Here is a 22,043-nt window from a genome sequence, read left to right as displayed (position 1 = left end):
TGTATATATCAAAAACACACAAGCGCCACTTTCAAGAACAATACAGCAGGGGATTAAGTCCGACTGCCCTGGCTCAGTTAATAACAATCCCCATAATTATAGGGATTGATGAGGAGGGCTCCATGTGTAGGCTACACAACAGCTCTTCTTCCTATTTTAACACCATAAGTACCTGTGTAGCAGCCTATAAAGTGGGTGACCCCCGCATCAGCAGTGTGTGGATGGGCTCCGCAGCAGAATGACGGAAGACGCAGAAATAACTCTGATATCCCGCTCAGTATAGGGGACACAACGTCCAGTGACTGCTCTCTACACTCTCACATACAGCAGGCAGGGTGTCATGCAGGGTGGCGGACATGGAGAATTAAGCAGATGTTCATCACAAGGCTTTCTCTCCTAGCGTTAGTCCTGATCACAGTTCAGGGACAAATCATAGGGAAGTGTGGAGGTGGCAGGTCACACTGGAGAAGGAGGAGGTGGATAGCAGCTCCCAGGACTCTAGTCTGCACTCCCTCTCCCCGGCCGGAGGCGAGAACCAGACAGCTGTACTATTGCGAGACCTGTCACATAGAATTTGATGGCAGATAAGAAATACTTGGCCTATGTAGTCTGCCCCTGTACACTCATGCACTAGGGTTAATTTTTGTTGGGAGCCAAATAACCTACCTATCCAGAGTACCTGGTGGAAATCCACGCCAGCAATGGGAGAATATACAAACTCTACACAGTTAGGGCCATGGCGGGAACAAAACCCATGACCTCAGTGCTGTGAGGCAGTAATGCTAACAATTACACCGTCCACACTAAAGGGAGTATGCAAGTCACTTTATTCCATGGACACTAACATACTGCGCACTGATACAGTAAATGATAATACTATATATATATATATATATATATATATATATATATATATATTCATCTTGTGGTTCAGTACTCACTATTGTATATGCAGTTGCCTGGGTGCCCTTGCTGATAATGATGTATATAAGTCAATAAACTTTTACCGCAATATATCAACGATTCTGGGTTATATATTGCAGTAAAATGTAATTGATTCAAAGACGTCCTGGAGTGCCATGCAGTATCTCTTACCTGGTGTTGGGAGCATCTAGGGATGTCAAACTTTGCCTCTATATATATATATATATATATATATATCTATATATATCTATATATATATATATATATATATATATATATTTTATTTTTTTATAGGACTGTGAGCCTGACACTCCTTTGAGGGTACAATGAATTCTTGCTGTGGTGCCCTCCTTAGGTCAAAGCAACGGTCTCATATAGATGTAGAATTCAGTGGCACTCCATAGACTTGTATACAGTTAATACTCCATACTTTATTTAATTCATGGATTAATTATTTATTATTAATATATTCAAGTCTGTGGAGTGCCACTGAATTCCACATCTCTCTCTCTCTCTATATATATATACATTTACTTATTCTGGTGCCCCCACAAGAAGTTTTAATATATTGCTGGGAGGTGCTGCACTTAGGATCCCTTCAGTAATGACACACACAGCAGCACCTTTATATAATCAATATTTCAATCTGGTACTATAGATTGACATCAGGTATGGTATCCTGGTGACAATCTATAGTACCAGATTGAAATATTGATTATATAATGGTGCTGCTGTGTGTGTCATTATTGAAGGGATCCTAAGTGCAGCACCTCCCAGCAATGTATACAATAAGCCCCCCCCCCCCCCCGCGCGCGCGCCCGCCCGCCCGCCCAATGACCGGCATTCGGCACGCACGATAATGTGACCGTCACAAGGATGGGTAAGTGAGGCTGCCCTGGACCTCCACTTACCCGCAGAGACGGAGCACACAGCGGCTGGCCGGTGGGATTTTCCCTCAGAACGCTGAGGGTTCGCATGCTGCTACGAGCTCCTCCTCCTCCGGTGACAGGTTCCAGGCTGCGAGTAGCTCCTCCAGTCTTCCTGACCTGCGGGCTCCCCCTGACACTGACACGAAAGCTCCTCTTCAGGAGTCAGGCAGCGGGAGACAGTGTGGAGGAGATGCGCCCCCTTGAGGCCAGGAGCCCGGCGGCAGCCGACTCCACTGCCTCCCAGAGTTCCGCCCCTGCCCCTAACATTGGACAGTCCTCAGGTCCACAGCTTAATGCATTTCGGAACACTTCTGATGAAGGACGTTGTGGTCCGAAATGCATTAAGCTTGTGACTTTGTACTACGATTGGAGATTTGCTGAAGGGGTCCAGACTGTGTCTGTCTGGTTTCCGAGACCTGAGGACACTCTTAGGGTGAGATTTGTTGTGCCCTGAATTAAGCCGCTCCATTAGTTCAACTGTTGGTGATATACGAGTGCTTTCTGTTTTTATGTTAAATGTGAGTGCTTTGTTTTGCTTCTCCAAAGAGGCAACAAAGTAGAAAGTTACATTTGTAATAATAGTGCTTAAATTTACAAAGGAATAAAGTAATGTAAAATATAAACGTTTAATAACACCACTCAGGAAAAAATGAACAAATACATTATCATGCTTGTGAGTTGCTTTATAAATAACCCAAGTTACCGATAATCACGCCTGTAAATTTTGTAATATACTGTATGTAATGCAAAGTAGCTCCTATAATTGCTAGAAAATTACACACCTCCCTTTCCAGACAATATTTATTCTCTTGTAAATTTCTGTCAATCTACAGTCTGCCCGAATTACAGCTGTATATACTTTATACATATCACTTACTATAAGCCTGTATAGGAAACAATTTAAACGATTAGAACTTGCAGATGAAACATTCATGTGATGATTACTCATTACAAACATACTAATTAACTCCATATAATCAACTGTCTACTTCCCAACTTTCAAAACAATAAAAAAAGAACACTTTATCCACACCCTAGGTCCTGTCCCACTTAATGTATGTATGGCCATTCTGTCATGCGTTTGCGGAGTGACCCTTGTAATAGGCAAATATCTGGACTGTTCTGTGGGAAGGAAATAATAGTAAATTGGGGGAGATGTACAACTAAGCACCACTTGTAACAGTGGCGTAACTTCATCCCAGTTGCCTGGAGGCGAGATAAATGTTGTGCCCAAAGCTCCCTTACAAACACTGATTATTATTTTAATTGACTCCTCTATACCCACCACTACATCACTGACCCCCTCTATACCTTACACTAAATCAGTGACCCCTCTATACCCACCACTACATCACTAACCCCTCTATACCCACCACTACATCACTGACCCTCTCTATACCTTACACTAAATCAGTGACCCCTCTATACCCACCACTACATCACTAACCCCTCTATACCCACCACTACATCACTGACCCCCTCTATACCTTACACTAAATCAGTGACCCCTCTATACCCACCACTACATCACTGACCCCTCTATACCCACCACTACATCACTAACCCCTCTATACCCTACACTAAAACAGTGACTCCTCTATACCCACCACTACATCACTAACCCCTCTATACCCACCACTACATCACTGACCCCTCTATACCCACCACTACATCTCTGACCCCTCTATACCCACCACTACATCACTGACCCCTCTATACCCACCACTACATCACTAACCCCTCTATACCCACCACTACATCACTGACCCCTCTATACCTTACACTAAATCAGTGACCCCTCTATACCCACCACTACATCACTAACCCCTCTATACCCACCACTACATCACTGACCCCTCTATACCCGCCACCACATCACTGACCCCTCTATACCCACCACTACATCACTGACCCCTCTATACCCACCACTACATCACTGACCCCTCTATACCCACCACTACATCACTAAAACTCTATACCCTACACTAAATCAGTGACCCCTCTATACCCACCCCTACATCACTGACCCCTCTATACCTTACACTAAATCAGTGACCCCTCTATACCCACCACTACATCACTGACCCCTCTATACCCACCACTACATCACTGACCCCTCTATACCCACCACTACATCACTGACCCCTCTATACCCTACACTAAATCAGTGACTCCTCTATACCCTACACTACATCACTGACACCTCTATACCCTAATGTAAATTAACAAAATTATGCGCTCCAGTTATACAAATGCAGCCAGGACTTGGGTGTAAACCTGGATCACCCCTTGTATGTACAACACTCAAAAAATAGACCGGCGCAAAAGCAATAAGGGTATAGACAGATGGTTTCCTGTTTATGTGGTATAATAACCAGATAATAATGTCTCGTGCCTATTAATAAAAACGTGGAGTCTTGTTCAAAGTCACATATAAAAACAATCAGTTCTCTTTCTTATCTCTCCAAAAGTTGTCTTCTTATTAGCCCAGCCATATTCACACTTGTCCTTCTCTGTCTTACTGGTACTTGAAAAATTTTCCCTTTAGTATAAGACTTCTCTCATTCGTATATTACATGTATGGAGAAAGAGAAGGTCGCAATAGTTTGCGGTGTATAATGCACACCAAATCACGTCTAACAAGCAAAAACTTTCTCGGGTACCTCCCTGGACCGGAATTCCACCTCAAGAGTCCTGGCTTGTTAGTATCTGCCCTGGATGTGAAAGTTTTTGCTTGTTAAACGTGATTTGGTGTGCATTATACACCGCAAATTATGGTACGCTGCTTTACATGTGAATTTAAACAAACTCTTTTATTGAATCACGGTGTCATTCCGAGTTGATCGCACGTAGCAACTTTTTGCTGCTCGTGCGATCAACCTGAAGCCGCCTATGGGGGAGTGTATTTTAGCATAGCAGGGCTGTGAACGCCTGTGCAGCCCTGCTATGCTAAAAAAGTTTCCTGCAAAACAAGACCAGGGTAAGAGTTACTTACCCTGTGCGACGGATCCAGCGATGAAGGTCCCGGTCCTGATGTCAGACATCCGCCCTCCAAACGCCTCGACACGCCTGCGTTGGACTCACCACGCCTGGAAAACGGTGAGTATCCGCCCCGGAAAGCCTCCTGCCTTTCCATCTTCTTGCGATCACCGCTGCGATCACATTTGTCGCTGGCGGCGTCATTTCCTGGCAACGATCGTCGCCAGGCAACGATGCAAGGGCGCAATGCGTCGGCCGTGCATGCGCATTTCTGACCCGTTCGCACCGCAGCGAAGAACTGCTGCGTGCGAACGGGTCGGGATGACCCCCTAAACACGTTATCACACTATTGCGACCTTCTCTTTTTCCATACATGTAATATACGAAGGGAGAAGTCTTATACTAAAGGGAAAATTTGAAAGTACCAGTAATGGTGTGTACACACGGTGAGATATTTTCTTACGATTTTGACTATATAGTCAAAATCGTAAGAAAAGTTAGTGCAGATCGCAAGGTGCAAGTCCCCTTGCGATGCCGATGCGCAGTCCCGCACGGTCGGCATCGCAAGCCTAGATAGACTGTGCAGGTAAGTCAATTTTGACCATCTCGTACAAAAGATAGTCAAAATTGACACTTAGCCAAAATCGCACAGTCAGTATCGCAAGCACAGTCATTATGTACTTGCTATTCCGACCTAGCCTCTGTCGCATAGTGAGAATCGGGGTTAGCCCGAATCTCACCGTGTGTATGCACCTTAAGACAGAGAAGGACAAGTGTGAATATGGCTGTGCTAATAAGAAGACGACTTTTGGAGAGATAAGAAAGAGAACTGATTGTTTGATATGTGACTGAACAAGAATCCACGTTTTTATTAATAGGCACGAGACATTATTATCTGGTTATTATACTACATAAACAGGAAACCATCTGTCTATACCCTTATTGCTTTTATGCTGGTCTATTTTTTGAGTGCCCTCTATACCCTACACTACATTACTGACCTCTCTATACCCTACACTACATTGCTGACCCCTCTATACCCTACACTACATTACTGACCTCTCTATACCCTACACTACATTACTGACCCCTCTATACCCTACACTACATTACTGACCTCTCTATACCCTACACTACATTACTAACCTCTCTATACCCTACACTACATTACTGGCCTCTCTATACCCTACACTACATTGCTGACCCCTCTATACCCTACACTTAACTATTGTCCCATTTATACCCTATACTAAATGACTGACCCCTCTGTACCCTACACTACATAACTGACACCATTGAACCCTACACTACATTACAGACCCCTCTATACCCTACACTGTATTACTGACCCCATTGTAGGTAAAACCACACACACACATTGGCACAACTCTCTCTTCCACAGGCAGTGACAGCGCGTCACCCTCCTTGCTGCAGTCTGTCTCCCAGCCATCTCAGTCAGGTACAGTTGCACAGCCGACTGAGCAGAGCACCGAGTTTCAGTCACAGAGTGGTAGTGCCACGCTTATGCTGATCGGCACTCTGCCTCTGCTCGTTGGCTCTTTTATTAAAACAGTCTGGCCCAGAAGTGCGCAGCACATTTTTTCTCTTACGTCCTAGAGGATGCTGGGGTCCACATTAGTAACATGGGGTATATAGACGGGTCCACCAGGAGCCATTGGCACTTTAAGAGTTTGAGAGTGTGGGCTGGCTCCTCCCTCTATGCCCCTCCTAACAGACTCAGTTTAGAAAATGTACCCAGAGGAGCCGGCCACAGCTAGGGGAGCTCTACAGAGCTTCTTTAGTAAAGTTTTTTTTTTAGAGTTTATTATTTTACAGGGAGGCTGCTGGCAACAGCCTTCCTGCTTCGTGGGACTAAGGGGGGGAGTAGTGTCCGCCCTGCGGGGACTGAGCCACTGTCTCTGCCAGGGCCGGCTCCAGGCCTACTAGCACCCTGAGCGAAAACATGTAAAAGCGCCCCACCCCCCTATGCGCGCGCCGAAGGCGCGTGCGCTCCAGGGAAAGTGGGCGTGGCCTCTTGGAAAGTGGACGTGGCCTCATAACTTCATATTATTAGACTATAAATAAATATGTTTTCACACCCCCTCTACGCACACAATTAGCAGCCTTACACATAACAGCCACAGTAGTGTTCCTTACACACAATGTCTCCAGTATAGTGTCAGATACACATAATGTCTCCAGTATAGTGCCAGATACACAATGTGCAGTGCCAGATAGACATGATATGCCCCCCAGCAGTGCCAGCTACACACAATGTGCCCCCCAGCAGTGCCAGCTACATGATAGTGTTCACTTTTTAGGGCAGGGAGGGCACATTTTTAAGTTAGGAGGGCAAAATGATGTACATACTGTAATGCTTGGTGCTCATCTACCTACATGGTAAAGCATGGACAGTGCGCGCCGAAGGCGCGCAGCAATAATGTAGGGGCGTTGCTTGGTGGGGAAGGTGCGTGGCCACATAATAGTGGCAATTCGCATTACACCACACAGTAGTGCAGTTAATACACACTGCACCAGGTAGAACCTCCTAGACACTTTGCGCCACGCAGAGCACGTTAGACACTTTGCGCCAGGCAGAGCATGTTAGACACTTTGCGCCAGGCAGAGCATGTTAGACACTTTGCGCCAGGCAGAGCACGTTAGACACTTTGTGCCAGGCAGAGCACGTTAGACACTTTGCATCAGGCAGAGCACGTTAGACACTTTGCGCCAGGCAGAGCACGTTAGACACTTTGCGCCAAGCAGAGAACGTTAGACACTTTGCGCCAGGCAGAGCACGTTAGACACTTTGCGCCAGGCAGAGCACGTTAGACACATTGCCTAGCCAGAGACGCCTAGCGGGAACACTACATGATATGCTCCCCAGCCGTGCCAGCTACACATGACATGCCCCCCAGCAGTGCCAGCAACACATGACATGCCCCCCAGCAGTGCCAGATACATAAATGGCCACACAGTGCCAGATATGTCCCTACATAAATGCCCCTACAGTGCCAGTTACAGAAATGCCCCCACAGTGCCAGATACAGAAAAGCCCCCACAGTGCCAGATAAATGCCGCCACAGTGCCAGATAAATGCCGCCACAGTGCCAGATAAATGCCCCCAGTGCCAGATAAATTCCCCCACAGTGCCAGATATGACCCCACAGTGCTACATAAATGTCCCCACAGTGCCAGATAAATGCCCCCACAGTGCCAGATAAATGCCCCCACAGTGCCAGATAAATGTCCCCACACAGTGCCAGATAAATGTCCCCAGTGCCAGATAAATGCCCCCACAGTGCCAGATAGGCCCCCACAGTGCCAGATAAATGCCCCCACAGTGCCAGATAAATGCCCCAACAGTGCCAGATAAATGCCCCCACAGTGTCAGATAAATGTCCCCACAGTGCCAAATAAATGCCCCCAGTGCCAGATAAATGCCCCCACAGTGCCAGATATGCCCCCACAGTGCCAGATAAATGCCCCCAGTGCCAGATAAATGCCCCCACAGTGCCAGATAAATGTCCCCACAGTGCCAGATAAATGCCCCCAGTGCCAGATAAATGTCCCCACAGTGCCAGATAAATGCCCCCACAGTGCCAGATAAATGCCCCCAGTGCCAGATAAATGCCCCCACAGTGCCAGATAAATGCCCCCCAGTGCCAGATAAATGCCCCCCAGTGCCAGATAAATGCCCCCACAGTGCCAGATAAATGCCCCCACAGTGCCAGATAAATGCCCCCAGTGCCAGATAAATGTCCCCACAGTGCCAGATAAATGTCCCCACAGTGCCAGATAAATGCCCCCAGTGCCAGATAAATGCCCCCACAGTGCCAGATATGCCCCCACAGTGCCAGATAAATGCCCCCAGTGCCAGATAAATGTCCCCACAGTGCCAGATAAATGCCCCCACAGTGCCATCCATAAATTATTCCCCCCCCCCCCCCAATACCTGCGGCGTTGGAGGGGGAGGAGTACTGCTGTCCGGGTGCGGGCGGGCGGGTGCAGGTTCGGGTGCGGGCGGGCGGGTGCAGTGCAGGTCCGGGTGCGGGCGGGCGGCCAGGAGGCCTCCAAATCCAAGGCGCTTGTGTGCGCTGTGCGCGCTGCGCGGCGCCGGCGTCTGACGTTAGACACCGGCGCCACTCAGCGCGTATATAGCGCACACAAGTCAAGGACGATGCTGCAGTGCACAGGGCCGGCTCCATGTTCGAATTAAGGGTGGCGCCCTGCGCGGCCGCTCTATTCGAACATGCCTAGAGCCGGCCCTGGTCTCTGCTGACAGGACACTGAGCTCCTGAGGGAATAGATCGTTCCCCGCCACAGGGGATAGCTCACCCCAGCAGCATGCCACCACCCCCTTACAGAGCTGAAGATCAGTGGCGAGTGAGTCACTGACCCCCCTAACAAGCGGGGGGCCGGTGTGAAGATGGCAACAACAGGGTACTTAGTGCGGCACTGTGAGGGGCGCCCTGAGCCAGCGCCTGAACCCTGCACTGGTCAGCAAGCCTGTCGGGGTCCGTGGATCTCAGCCAGCATTTTACCTCAGGCCAGTATACTCCTTGTGAAGAGCGGGAAGACAGCGCCATTTTGGGGCGGAGCTTCTCCTCAGAGCGGACCCAGCAGCGTTTCATCACCATTTTCCTGCCTGCACAGCGCTGTCCAGGAAGAGCAAGTCCCTCCACAGCAACTCCAGCTATCTCTCACGGTATCAGGGGGTTGTAGAAGGGGGGACAACGACTGCATTACGACTGTGTAACCTATTAAGGTGCACAGTCAGCGCTAGTAGGGGTCTCCCTTTACATTAAAAGCGCTGTGTGTGGGTTGGCTCTAATCTCTGTGTCTCTCTTGCCATTCTTGGAGGTGAAACTCTGTTTGTCCTACCCTATGTGTGTGTGGAGTGTCTGTGATCTCCATTAAGCAACGTCCAGGGACTCTGTGTCATATGCCGCAGAGGATATGTCCTCTCAGGATGATCCCATTCCATGTAATCAGGATTGCACTGGTTTAGCACAGATACCAGCAAGGGAGTCTGAGTGGTTATCCTCTATCAAATATATGATTTCTCAGATTTCAAATAGGGTTGCACAAAATGAATCTGCAACTCAGGCTTTACAGAACTCGATGGCAGTCTGGCCCAGTTCTGGTACATCAGGGCTCCCTGCTGTATATTCACATAAACGTGCTCTTGCGTAGATCATGCAGGATGATACGGATACCGATTCTGACACTGCAGGCTGTGACGGGGATGTGTTGCGGGAGGTGGGGGGGGGGGCAGCTTCTCTTGCTAAAGGGGTGCAGTTGATGATAGAGGCTATTAGAGATGTGTTGAATATTGCTGATACAACACCCGAGCACGTTGAGGAGGCTTACTTCACTGAAAATAAGAAAGCCTCGCTAACCTTCCCTGCATCAAAGGAATGAAATGCTATTTTTGAAAAGGCTCGGGAAAAAGTTAAACCCGGAGAAAAAATTCCAGATACCTAAAAGGGTGCTGGTGGCATTTCCTTTCCTAGTAGAGGTTAGGGAAAAATGGGAAAACCCGCCTATTGTTGATGCGTCAGTATCCATACTCTCAAAAAAGGTGGTTTTACCTGTTCCAGGATCTACCGCCTTGACAGAGCCAGCTGATCGTAAAATTGATAATACGCTCAAATCCATGTACACGGCTTCTGGGGCAATACTATGTCCCACTATTGCCAGTGCTTGGATTGCCAAAGCTATAGTAAAGTGGTCAGGCACGTTACTTGAAGACTTGGATACTATGGAGAAATGTGATGTTGAATTGTTTTTACGTAACATTCAGGATTCGGCAGGATTTCTGGTAGAATCCATGAAAGACCTGGGTTCCATGGCTGCGGGAATTTCTTCCATGTCTGTATCAGCTTGTCGAGGACTGTGGTTGCGCCAGTGGTCTGCCGACGCGGAATCCAGGAGAAGTGTGGAGATCCTACCCTACACAGGTCAGGCTCTCTTTGGGGAATCGTTAGATGCGTGGATCTCCAGAGCTATGGCTGGTAAGTAACCTTATTTTTCCTCAGCTACACCTGCTCCGTAGAAACCCTTTTCTTCAGCTACATTACAGCCCTTTCGGTCTACCAAGCCCAGAAAGGCAAAGCCGTCGAACACCTTCTTTTGGGGAGGTTGGCCCAAGTCCAAGAAACCTACGGCTGCAGGTTCCCAGGAACAGAAACCTGCTTCAGATACACCAAAGTCCTCCACATGACGGTGGACTGCACGCCCCAGAGGTGGGGCCGGTGGGAGCGAGACTCAAGCATTTCAGTCACGTCTGGGTGTCATCCGGCCTAGACCCTTGCGTGCAAAATATTGTGTCTAAAGGGTACAAGCTGGAATTTCAAAATCTCCCTCCTTACCAATTTTTAAATCAGGATTGCCAGCTCTGCTGGCGGACAGGACTGTCCTGCAAGAAGCCGTCCAGAAGTTGGTGGAGGCACTGGTTTGAGCCTCTACAGGAGGTTGAGGTCAAATTTCTTACATGGAAGGCTGTCACGTTGTTGGCCTTAGCTTCTGCTAGACGTGTGTCAGAGTTGGGGGCTTTGTCCTGTAAAAGCCCATACTTGGTCTTCCATGAAGATAGAGCTGAGCTCCGGACATGTCAGCAGTTTCTTCCGAAGGTTGTGTTGGCATTTCATATCAACCAACCTATTGTGGTGGCCGTGGCTACTGACTCCTCAATTTCATCAAAGTCCTTGGATGTGAAGAGGACTGTTCGTCACAGAAAATCGGACTCTCTGTTAGTGATGTGCACCGGAAATTTTTCGGGTTTTGTGTTTTGGTTTTGGATTCGGTTCCGTGGCCGTGTTTTGGATTCGGACGCGTTTTGGCAAAACCTCCCTGAAATTTTTTTGTCGGATTCGGGTGTGTTTTGGATTCGGGTGTTTTTTTACAAAAAAACATTTTCAGTCTATTCTGAACACCTCACACCTCACAATATTATTTTTAGTCCTAAAATTTGCACCGAGGTCGCTGGATGGCTAAGCTAAGCGACCCAAGTGGCCGACACAAACACCTGGCCCATCTAGGAGTGGCACTGCAGTGTCAGACAGGATGGCACTTCAAAAAAACAGTCCCCAAACAGCACATGATGCAAAGAAAAAAAGAGGCGCACCAAGGTCGCTGTGTGACTAAGCTAAGCGACACAAGTGGCCGACACAAACACCTGGCCCATCTAGGAGTGGCACTGCAGTGTCAGGCAGGATGGCACTTCAAAAAAATAGTCCCCAAACAGCACATGATGCAAAGAAAAAAAGAGGCGCACCAAGGTCGCTGTGTGACTAAGCTAAGCGACACAAGTGGCCGACACAAACACCTGGCCCATCTAGGAGTGGCACTGCAGTGTCAGGCAGGATGGCACTTCAAAAAAATTGTCCCCAAACAGCACATGATGCAAAGAGAAATGAAAGAAAAAAGAGGTGCAAGATGGAATTGTCCTTGGGCCCTCCCACCCACCCTTATGTTGTATAAACAGGACATGCACACTTTAATGAACCCATCATTTCAGCGACAGGGTCTGCCACACGACTGTGACTGAAATGACTGGTTAGTTTGGGCCCCCACCAAAAAAGAAGCAATCAATCTCTCCTTGCACAAACTGGCTCTACAGAGGCAAGATGTCCACCTCATCATCATCCTCCGATTCCTCACCCCTTTCACTGTGTACATCCCCCTCCTCACAGAGTATTAATTCGTCCCCACTGGAATCCACCATCTCAGGTCCTGTGTACTTTCTGGAGGCAATTGCTGGTGAATGTCTCCACGGAGGAATTGATTATAATTCATTTTGATGAACATCATCTTCTCCACATTTTATGGAAGTAACCTCGTACGCCGATTGCTGACAAGGTGAGCGGCTGCACTAAACACTCTTTCGGAGTACACACTGGAGGGTGGGCAACTTAGGTAAAATAAAGCCAGTTTGTGCAAGGGCCTCCAAATTGCCTCTTTTTCCTGCCAGTATACGTACGGACTGTCTGACGTGCTTACTTGGATGCGGTCACTCATATAATCCTCCACCATTCTTTCAATGGTGAGAGAATCTGTTAGGGTCTCCTGCTCTGTGCTGCCACGTCGTCATGGCAACCGGGAGACAAGTGCTAGCGGAGTAACCTGAGCGTAGCTGATACTCCGGTTCGGGTCTTTTGCTGTGCAGTGGTTACAGGCTCTGTGCACGGCAGGGGATCCGGTGCTGGTTTTTGTGCTCACAGTCTGTGAGGTCTGAGTGGGGCGTGGACAGCACCTGCTATATAAACCCTCTTCTCAGGTTAGGCAGATGCTGCTGAATCTTTGTTGGTTAGTCCGTTCCTGAAAGCTAGCTAGTACTGTGTAAACTTTGTATTTGTTTGTTGCTTACTGCAAATAGGCCTTGGGATTTGGTATTACACTCTGCCAATCCAGACCTAGCAGTAAGACTGGAGTCAGTCGTTTAACCTGCTGGGGTTCTTTTGCTACTCTGTGAACCTAGCAAGTTTGCGGCTGTATTCTCAGACTTGCCTGCCAAAATCCTTTCTCACTGTGCAAGGTGTTCTGGTGTCAGTTTAGTGGCAGTAAGATGAACCAGTGCACTGCAAGTGAGGACTAGGATTGTGGAGACTCTCCTTGTGTCTATTATTCCATCTCTGACCAAGGAGTTTACTGCCACACCCATTGGTAACCCTTTAGGGTTTTGCTGTTGCCCTTAGCAACAGCATTTCGGGTTCTCTACGTATTAAATCACTACATCTCGCTTCTTTCCATCTGAGCATTCCTAATACTAGGGAGACACCCAGTTTCTTAGCCTTTGGGCTTCTCTGTTCACTTTGTGTTTATTTTGTTACCCTATCACCTTCTGTGTATGTAATGTCATATTCCCCAGTCTGTCTGTGAGTTCATTTGTTTTGCATTCCTCACCGTTCAGACACCAGTACATTCCTGCTGGCACTGGTGTGCATAACAGAATCATATGCAGTGACAGTAGACGACATGTCAGTAATCGTTGGCAGGTCCTTCAGTCCGGACCAGATGTCAGCACTCGCTCCAGACTGCCCTGCATCACCGCCAGCGGGTGGGCTCGGAATTCTTAGCCTTTTCCTCGCACCCCCAGTTGCGGGAGAATGTGAAGGAGGAGCTGTTGATGGGTCACGTTCCGATTGACTTGACAATTTTCTCACCAGCAGGTCTTTGAACCTCTGCAGACTTGTGTCTGCCGGAAAGAGAGATACAACGTAGGTTTTAAATCTAGGATCGAGCACGGTGGCCAAAAAGTAGTGCTCTGATTTCAACAGATTGACCACCCGTGAATCCTGGTTAAGCGAATTAAGGGCTCCATCCACAAGTCCCACATGCCTAGCGGAATCGCTCTGTTTTAGCTCCTCCTTCAATGTCTCCAGCTTCTTCTGCAAAAGCCTGATGAGGGGAATGACCTGACTCAGGCTGGCAGTGTCTGAACTGACTTCACGTGTGGCAAGTTCAAAGGGTTGCAGAACCTTGCACAACGTTGAAATCATTCTCCACTGTGCTTGAGTCAGGTGCATTCCACCTCCTTTGCCTATATCGTGGGCAGATGTATAGGCTTGAATGGCCTTTTGCTGCTCCTCCATCCTCTGAAGCATATAGAGGGTTGAATTCCACCTCGTTACCACCTCTTGCTTCAGATGATGGCAGGGAAGGTTCAGGACTGTTTGCTGGTGCTCCAGTCTTCGGCACGCGGTGGCTGAATGCCGAAAGTGCCCCGCAATTCTTCGGGCCACCGACAGCATCTCTTGCACGCCCCTGTCCTTTTTTTAAATAATTCTGCACCACCAAATTCAATGTATGTGCAAAACATGGGACGTGCTGGAATTTGCCCAGATGTAATGCACGCACAATGGGGGTCATTCCAAGTTGTTCGCTCGCAAGCTGCTTTTAGCAGCTTTGCACACGCTAAGCCGCCACCTACTGGGAGTGAATCTTAGCTTATCAAAATTGCGAACGAAAGATTAGCAGAATTGCGAATAGACACTTCTTAGCAGTTTCTGAGTAGCTCCAGACTTACTCGGCATCTGCGATCAGTTCAGTCAGTTTCGTTCCTGGTTTGACGTCACAAACACACCCAGCGTTCGCCCAGACACTCCTCCGTTTCTCCAGCCACTCCCGCGTTTTTCCCAGAAACGGTAGCGTTTTTTCGCACACACCCATAAAACGGCCAGTTTCCGCCCAGAAACACCCACTTCCTGTCAATCACACTCCGATCACCAGAACGAAGAAAAAACCTTGTAATGCCGTGAGTAAAATACCTAACTGCATAGCAAATTTACTTGGCGCAGTCGCACTGCGGACATTGCGCATGCGCATTAGCGACTAATCGCTCCGTTGCGAGAAAAAAATAACGAGCGAACAACTCGGAATGACCCCCCAATATTGCTGGCGTTGTTCGAAGTCACAAATCCCCAGGAGAGTCCAATTGGGGTAAGCCATTCTACGATGATGTTCCTCAGTTTCCGTAAGAGGTTGTCAGCTGTGTGCCTCTTATGGAAAGCGGTGATACAAAGCGTAGCCTGCCTAGGAACGAGTTGGCGTTTGCGAGATGCTGCTACTGGTGCCGCCGCTGCTGTACTTGCTGCGGGAGGCAATACATCTACCCAGTGGGCTGTCAGTCATATAGTCCTGAGTCTGCCCTGCTCCACTTGTCCACATGTCCGTGGTTAAGTGGACATTGGGTACAACTGCATTTTTTAGGACACTGGTGACTCTTTTTCTGACGTCTGTGTACATTTTCGGTATCGCCTGCCTAGAGAATTGGAACCTAGATGGTATTTGGTACCGGGGATACAGTACCTCAATCAAGTCTCTAGTTGCCTGTGAATTAACGGTGGATACCGGAACCACGTTTCTCACCGCCCAGGCTGCCAAGGCCTGAGTTATCCGCTTTGCAGCAGGATGACTGCTGTGATATTTCATCTTCCTCGCAAAGGACTGTTGGACTGTCAATTGCTTACTGGAAGTAGTACAAGTGGTCTTCCGACTTCCCCTCTGGGATGCCGATCGACTCCCAGCAGCAACAACAGCAGCGCCAGCAGCAGTAGGCGTTACACTCAAGGATGCATCGGAGGAATCCCAGGCAGGAGAGGACTCGCCAGACTTGCCAGTGACATGGCCTGCAGGACTATTGGCTTTCCTGTTTAAGGAGGAAATTGACACTGAGGGAGTTGGTGGTGTGGTTTGCAGGAGCTTGGTTACAAGAGGAAGGGATTTAGTGGTCAGTGGACTGCTTCCGCTATCATCCAAAGTTTTTAAACTTGTCACTGACTTGTGATGAATGCACTGCAGGTGACATATAAGGGAGGATGTTCCGAGGTGGTTAACGTCCTTACCCCTACTTATTACAGCTTGACAAAGGCAACACACGGCTTGACACCTGTTGTCCGCATTTGTGTTGAAATAATTCCACACCGAAGAGGTGATTTTTTTTTTGTATTTTGACCAGGCATGTTAATGGCCATATTCGTCCCACGGACAACAGGTGTCTCCCCGGGTGCCTGACTTAAACAAACCACCTCACCATCAGAATCCTCCTTGTCAATTTCCTCCCCAGTGCCAGCAACACCCATATCCTCATCCTGGTGTACTTCAACAGTTGACATCTTCAATTTGACTATCAGGAACAGGACTGCGGGTGCTCCTTCCAGCACTTGCTGGGGGCGTGCAAATGGTGGAAGGCGCAAGCTCTTCCCGTCCAGTGTTGGGAAGGTCAGGCATCGCAACCGACACAATTGGACTCTCCTTGGGGATTTGTGATTTAGAAGAACGCACAGTTCTTTGCTGTGCTTTTGCCAGCTTAAGTCTTTTCATTTTTCTAGCGAGAGGATGAGTGCTTCCATCCTCATGTGAATCTGAACCACTAGCCATGAACATAGGCCAGGGCCTCAGCCGTTCCTTGCCACTCCGTGTCGTAAATGGCATATTGGCAAGTTTACGCTTCTCATCAGACAAATTTTGATTTTTGGGTCATTTTACTGAACTTTTGTTTTTTAGATTTTACATGCTCTCTACTATGACATTGGGCATCGGCCTTGGCAGACGACGTTGATGGCATTTCATCGTCTCGGCCATGACTAGTGGCAGCAGCTTCAGCACGAGGTGGAAGTGGATCTTGATCTTTCCCTATTTTAACCTCCACATTTTTGTGTGGAATTATATGCCAGTATCAATAGCAATGGCCTACTACTATATATATTGCGCACAACTGAAATGCACCACAGGTATGGATGGATAGTATACTTGACGAATGACGATACAGAGGTAGGTAGAGCAGTGGCCTACTGTACCGTAATGCTATATATTATATACTGGTGGTCAGCAAACTGTGCAAAACTTAAATGCACCACAGGTATGGATGGATAGTATACTTGACGACAGAGGTAGGTACAGCAGTGGCCTACTGTACCGTAATGCTATATATTATATACTGGTGGTCAGCAAACTGTGCAAAACTTAAATGCACCACAGGTGTGGATGGATAGTATACTTGACGACACAGAGGTAGGTACAGCAGTGGCCTACTGTACCGTAATGCTATATATTATATACTGATGGTCAGCAAACTGTGCAAAACTTAAATGCACCACAGGTATGGATGGATAGTATACTTGACGACACAGAGGTAGGTACAGCAGTGGCCTACTGTACCGTAATGCTATATATTATATACTGGTGGTCAGCAAACTGTGCAAAACTTAAATGCACCACAAGTATGGATGGATAGTATACTTGACGACACAGAGGTAGGTAGAGCAGTGGCCTACTGTACCGTAATGCTATATATTATATACTGGTGGTCAGCAAACTGTGCAAAACTTAAATGCACCACAGGTATGGATGGATAGTATACTTGACGACCGTACTCCTATATATTATATACTGGTGGTCAGCAAAATTATGCACTGTACTCCTACTATATACTACAATGCAGCACAGATATGGAGTGTTTTTCAGGCAGACAACGTATACTGGTGGTCACTGGTCAGCAAAACTCTGCACTGTACTCCTCCTATATAATATACTGGTGGTCCCCAGTCCCCACAATAAAGCAGTGTGAGCACAGATATATGCAGCACACTGAGCACAAATATGGAGTGTTTTTCAGGCAGACAACGTATACTGGTGGTCACTGTCAGCAAAACTCTGCACTGTACTCCTCCTATATAATACAGCTGCTCCCCAGTCCCCACAATTAAGCAGTGTGAGCACAGATATATGCAGCACACTGAGCACAGATAAGGAGCGTTTTTTTTCAGGCAGAGAACGGATAAAACTGGTGGTCACTGATCAGCAAAACTCTGCACTGTACTCCTCCTATATTATTAATATACAGCTGCTCCCCAGTCCCCACAATTAAGCAATAAGCAAGCACAAATATTTGCATCAACAATACACGGAGAGGACGCCAGCCACGTCCTCTCCCTAACATTTCCAATGCACGAGTGAAAATGGCGGCGACGCGCTGCTGCTTATATAGAATCCGAATCTCGCTAGAATCCGACAGCGGGATGATGACGTTCGGGCGCGCTCGGGTTAACCGACCCATACGGGAGAATCCGAGTATGCCTCGGACCCGTGTAAAATGGGTGAAGTTCGGGGGGGTTCGGTTTCCGAGGAACCGAATTCGCTCATCACTACTCTCTATTTGTCCTGTATGAGACCTGCCAAACGGAATCCGGTCCGGCGTCCCGGCACACCAATCCGCCCCTGGATTGGCTACACCCCTAAGCATGGGCCTCCACCACTGCATTACCCCGGTGGGCCCTTCATGTCCCAGTCCGACACAGGGCCTAATTCAGATCTGATCGCAGCAGCAAATTAGTTAGCTAATGGGCAAATATAGCATGTGTAGAGAGAGTAAAGGGCCATATACACGGGAGAGATGTGTGCTGAGCGAACCGCTCGGCACACATCTCTCCCGCCGCTCAGCAGAGCGCGATGTGTGCTGAGCGATGCGGGGGAGGACGGGAGGGGGGGGCGCTAATTTCACCCAGCGGGTGCATGCAGGCCAATCTAGCACCAGTGATAGCGATGCGCGTGGCCGCGCAGCGCTATCGCTGTGGGGGGTACACACGAGTGATCTGTGCTTAAAAGCTAAGCAATCTAGTCAGATTGCTTAGATTTTAAGCATGGATCTCGTCGTGAGTACCCCCCTTTAGATTTGGGTGGGGTGTGTTCACACTGGAATCTAGATTGCAGTGTAACAATGAAGCAGGCAGTATTTACTCTGCACAGAAACAATAAAACCCACCTAAATCCTCTCTCTGCAGATGTTATATCTGCCCCCTGCAGTGCACATGGTTTTGCCCATTAGCTAACAAATTTGTTGCTGCGATCAGATCTGAATTACCCCCACTGTGCTCTGATATGGGAATAGCCTCTTTCAAATCTTATGTGACCCTACTGCTGTTAAAAACAGCAATCAAGCTTTAGGGCCCAAAGGGGGAATACTGCTTGAAGTTGAAAGACAATTATTCCTGTATTTGTTGTAATATATACAGTTAGGGTATGATGCATACATTAGCTGAAAGTCACCTGTAATTGTTCCCACATTGCATGGACGGACAGAGGCGGATTTAGACCTCATGGGGCCCTAAGCGAAATACCGATTTGGGGCCCCCCTACCTCAAACAATCCATAGCACTATATTTTTGTTCTGACTTATGCCCCCTTACATTACAGATGGAGTTCCGTCTGTGCCTGGGCCTATCAATGCGTCTGGGGCGCGCACGTGTCCGTGACACGCACGCGCCCCATTCACTGGAATGAGAGCGTCTGTGTGCACTCCCGGCGGGGCAAAGCGGCGACCAATCAGACAGAGAGTGCCCCATAGAGGTACTGTGCACCACGGCGCGCGCGCGCCAAAAAAATGGGTGTGGCCAATTAAAATGGGACGTGAAACACAGACATATGCCCCCGATAGTGCAGTGCCAGATCCACAATTGCCCCCACAGTGCCAGATCCACAACTGACCCCACAGTGCCAGGTATACAAATGCCCCCACAGTGCCAGGTATACAAATGCCCCCACAGTGCCAGATCCACAAATGCCCCCACAGTGCCAGGTATACAAATGCCCCCACAGTGCCAGATCCACAAATGCCCCCACAGTGCCAGGTATACAAATGCCCCCACAGTGCCAGATCCACAAATGCCCCCACAGTGCCAGGTATACAAATGCCCCCACAGTGCCAGATCCACAATTGCCCCCACAGTGTCAGATCCACAATTGCCCCCACAGTGTCAGGTAATACCTGACACTGACAGGTATACAAATGCCCACACAGTGCCAGGTATACAAATGCCCCCACAGTGCCAGGAAAACAATTGCCCCCACAGTGCCAGGTATACAAATGCCCCCACAGTGCCAGGAAAACAATTGCCCCCACAGTGCCAGGTATACAAATGCCCCACAGTGCCAGCCAATTGCCCCCACAGTGCCAGGTATACAATTGCCCCCACAGCAGCCAGTGCTGCAGCTGCTTACCGCTGCTGCACTGCTGCTGCTGCTCCTCCTCCGGGCTCCGGCTGTGAGGGACGGGTGAGTCAGGAGAGGAGAGCGCCCGCCAGCGCGACTGTGTCTGGCGCAGTGGCGTATAGCGGACTTCGTTCAAACCAGCTGCCGGTTCATGAGCCAATCAGAGCTCGCGGACCGGCGGCTTCTGATTGGCTGCCGGTCCGTGAGCTCTGATTGGCTCACGAACCGGCGGCTGGTTTGAAGTCCGCTATACGCCGCCGCGCCAGACACAGCCGCGCTGGCGGGCGCTCTCCTCTCCTGAGAGCTGAGACACGCTGCCGCCGGACTGAGCGGCAGCGTGTCTCAGTGACACAAGCCGGGGGCCCGCTTCGGGCCCCCTGACCCGGCGGGCCCTAGGCAACCACTTAGGTTGCCTAGCGGCAAATCCGCCACTGTGGACGGATATAAATGCATATATATATACAGCCCTATTCCGTTTTGTTTGCTTCTCTGCAATGCATACTCCCACAGTGGCGCACCCAGGGGGGGTTTCCGAGCACCCAGAAATCCCCCTCCACTAAGAAAAAAATATATATTTTTTTTATTTTTTTTAGCTGCATGAGTATTATTAATGGCTGTCTAGCGTCCTCTGCAGCCTGCTGTCTTCCTGGTGGCACTTGTAAGTGCAGTAAAAGTTAACTTTATTTTAATTATAGTACATATATATCCATGTGCATACATATATACACATGTATATACATACATATAAACACACACACATATGATATATACATGTGTATATATACATGTACTGTATGTGTATGTGTATATATATATATATATATATATATGTGTACTGGAAAGATATCAGCGCCACGGATGCAGTATCTTATATGTTAACACTAGAATGGGAACCCTGCAAGTAGTGTACAAAAAACTGCTTAATGTGTTGGCACTCCCTTTAGTATATCAGGGTGTCAGCTCGTTACCTCAAATAGATATAGGTATTGGTACCGTTACCTATGAAAGTGGTTATGTGGACAAAGGATGAGGTGGTAGAGAGCGACCAAAGGTGCCGAATAAATGCTAAAAGCAGAGTGATGATATAAAAAATGTATACAAATTTATTGCAGTAGGACGCACTATACAAAACTGGTTGTAAAAACATACAAGCTCATATAAAAAGATATATATGACCCATATAAAAAAACAAAATTAAAAAGATTATTAAAATTTAAAAAAGAAAAGAAAAGAGCATGGTGACATAAAACCATATGTATTACTTAAAAAACTTTGAAGTATCACTTTAGCACAGAAGGTAAAAAAATATACTTTAAAAGTTTAAAAAGCACAAAAAGAATAAAAAGGCGTTCAAAAGGATATAAAAGAGGAATCGAATAGCTTAACTTTGTGGTAAGGTTAGACCAAAGAGTAGCACCCAACGCGTTTCGTCCTATCTGGACTTCATCAAGGGGTGATTTGAGACTAGAGACAGACCATACTTATATACCCAAACTAAAAGGAAGTGATGTACGCATCACTTCCTGTGATCAATTAACATGACTATTCAGATATTGCCCAAAATGTGTATTGCACAGCATGTAAGTTATAATTATTGATTAGAGCCTTGGAGAAGAAAAAACGAGTGAGAAACAATAAAAGAAACAGCTAAAATCCATAAAAGACGCTCAGAGCCGCGGACTTCCGGTCCGGGCTCTGCGTGACGTCATATCCGCCCCA

Source organism: Pseudophryne corroboree, chromosome 3 (genome assembly GCF_028390025.1).
Source record: "Pseudophryne corroboree isolate aPseCor3 chromosome 3, aPseCor3.hap2, whole genome shotgun sequence".
Lineage (NCBI taxonomy): Eukaryota > Metazoa > Chordata > Amphibia > Anura > Myobatrachidae > Pseudophryne > Pseudophryne corroboree.
This window is presented reverse-complemented; position numbering follows the sequence as displayed.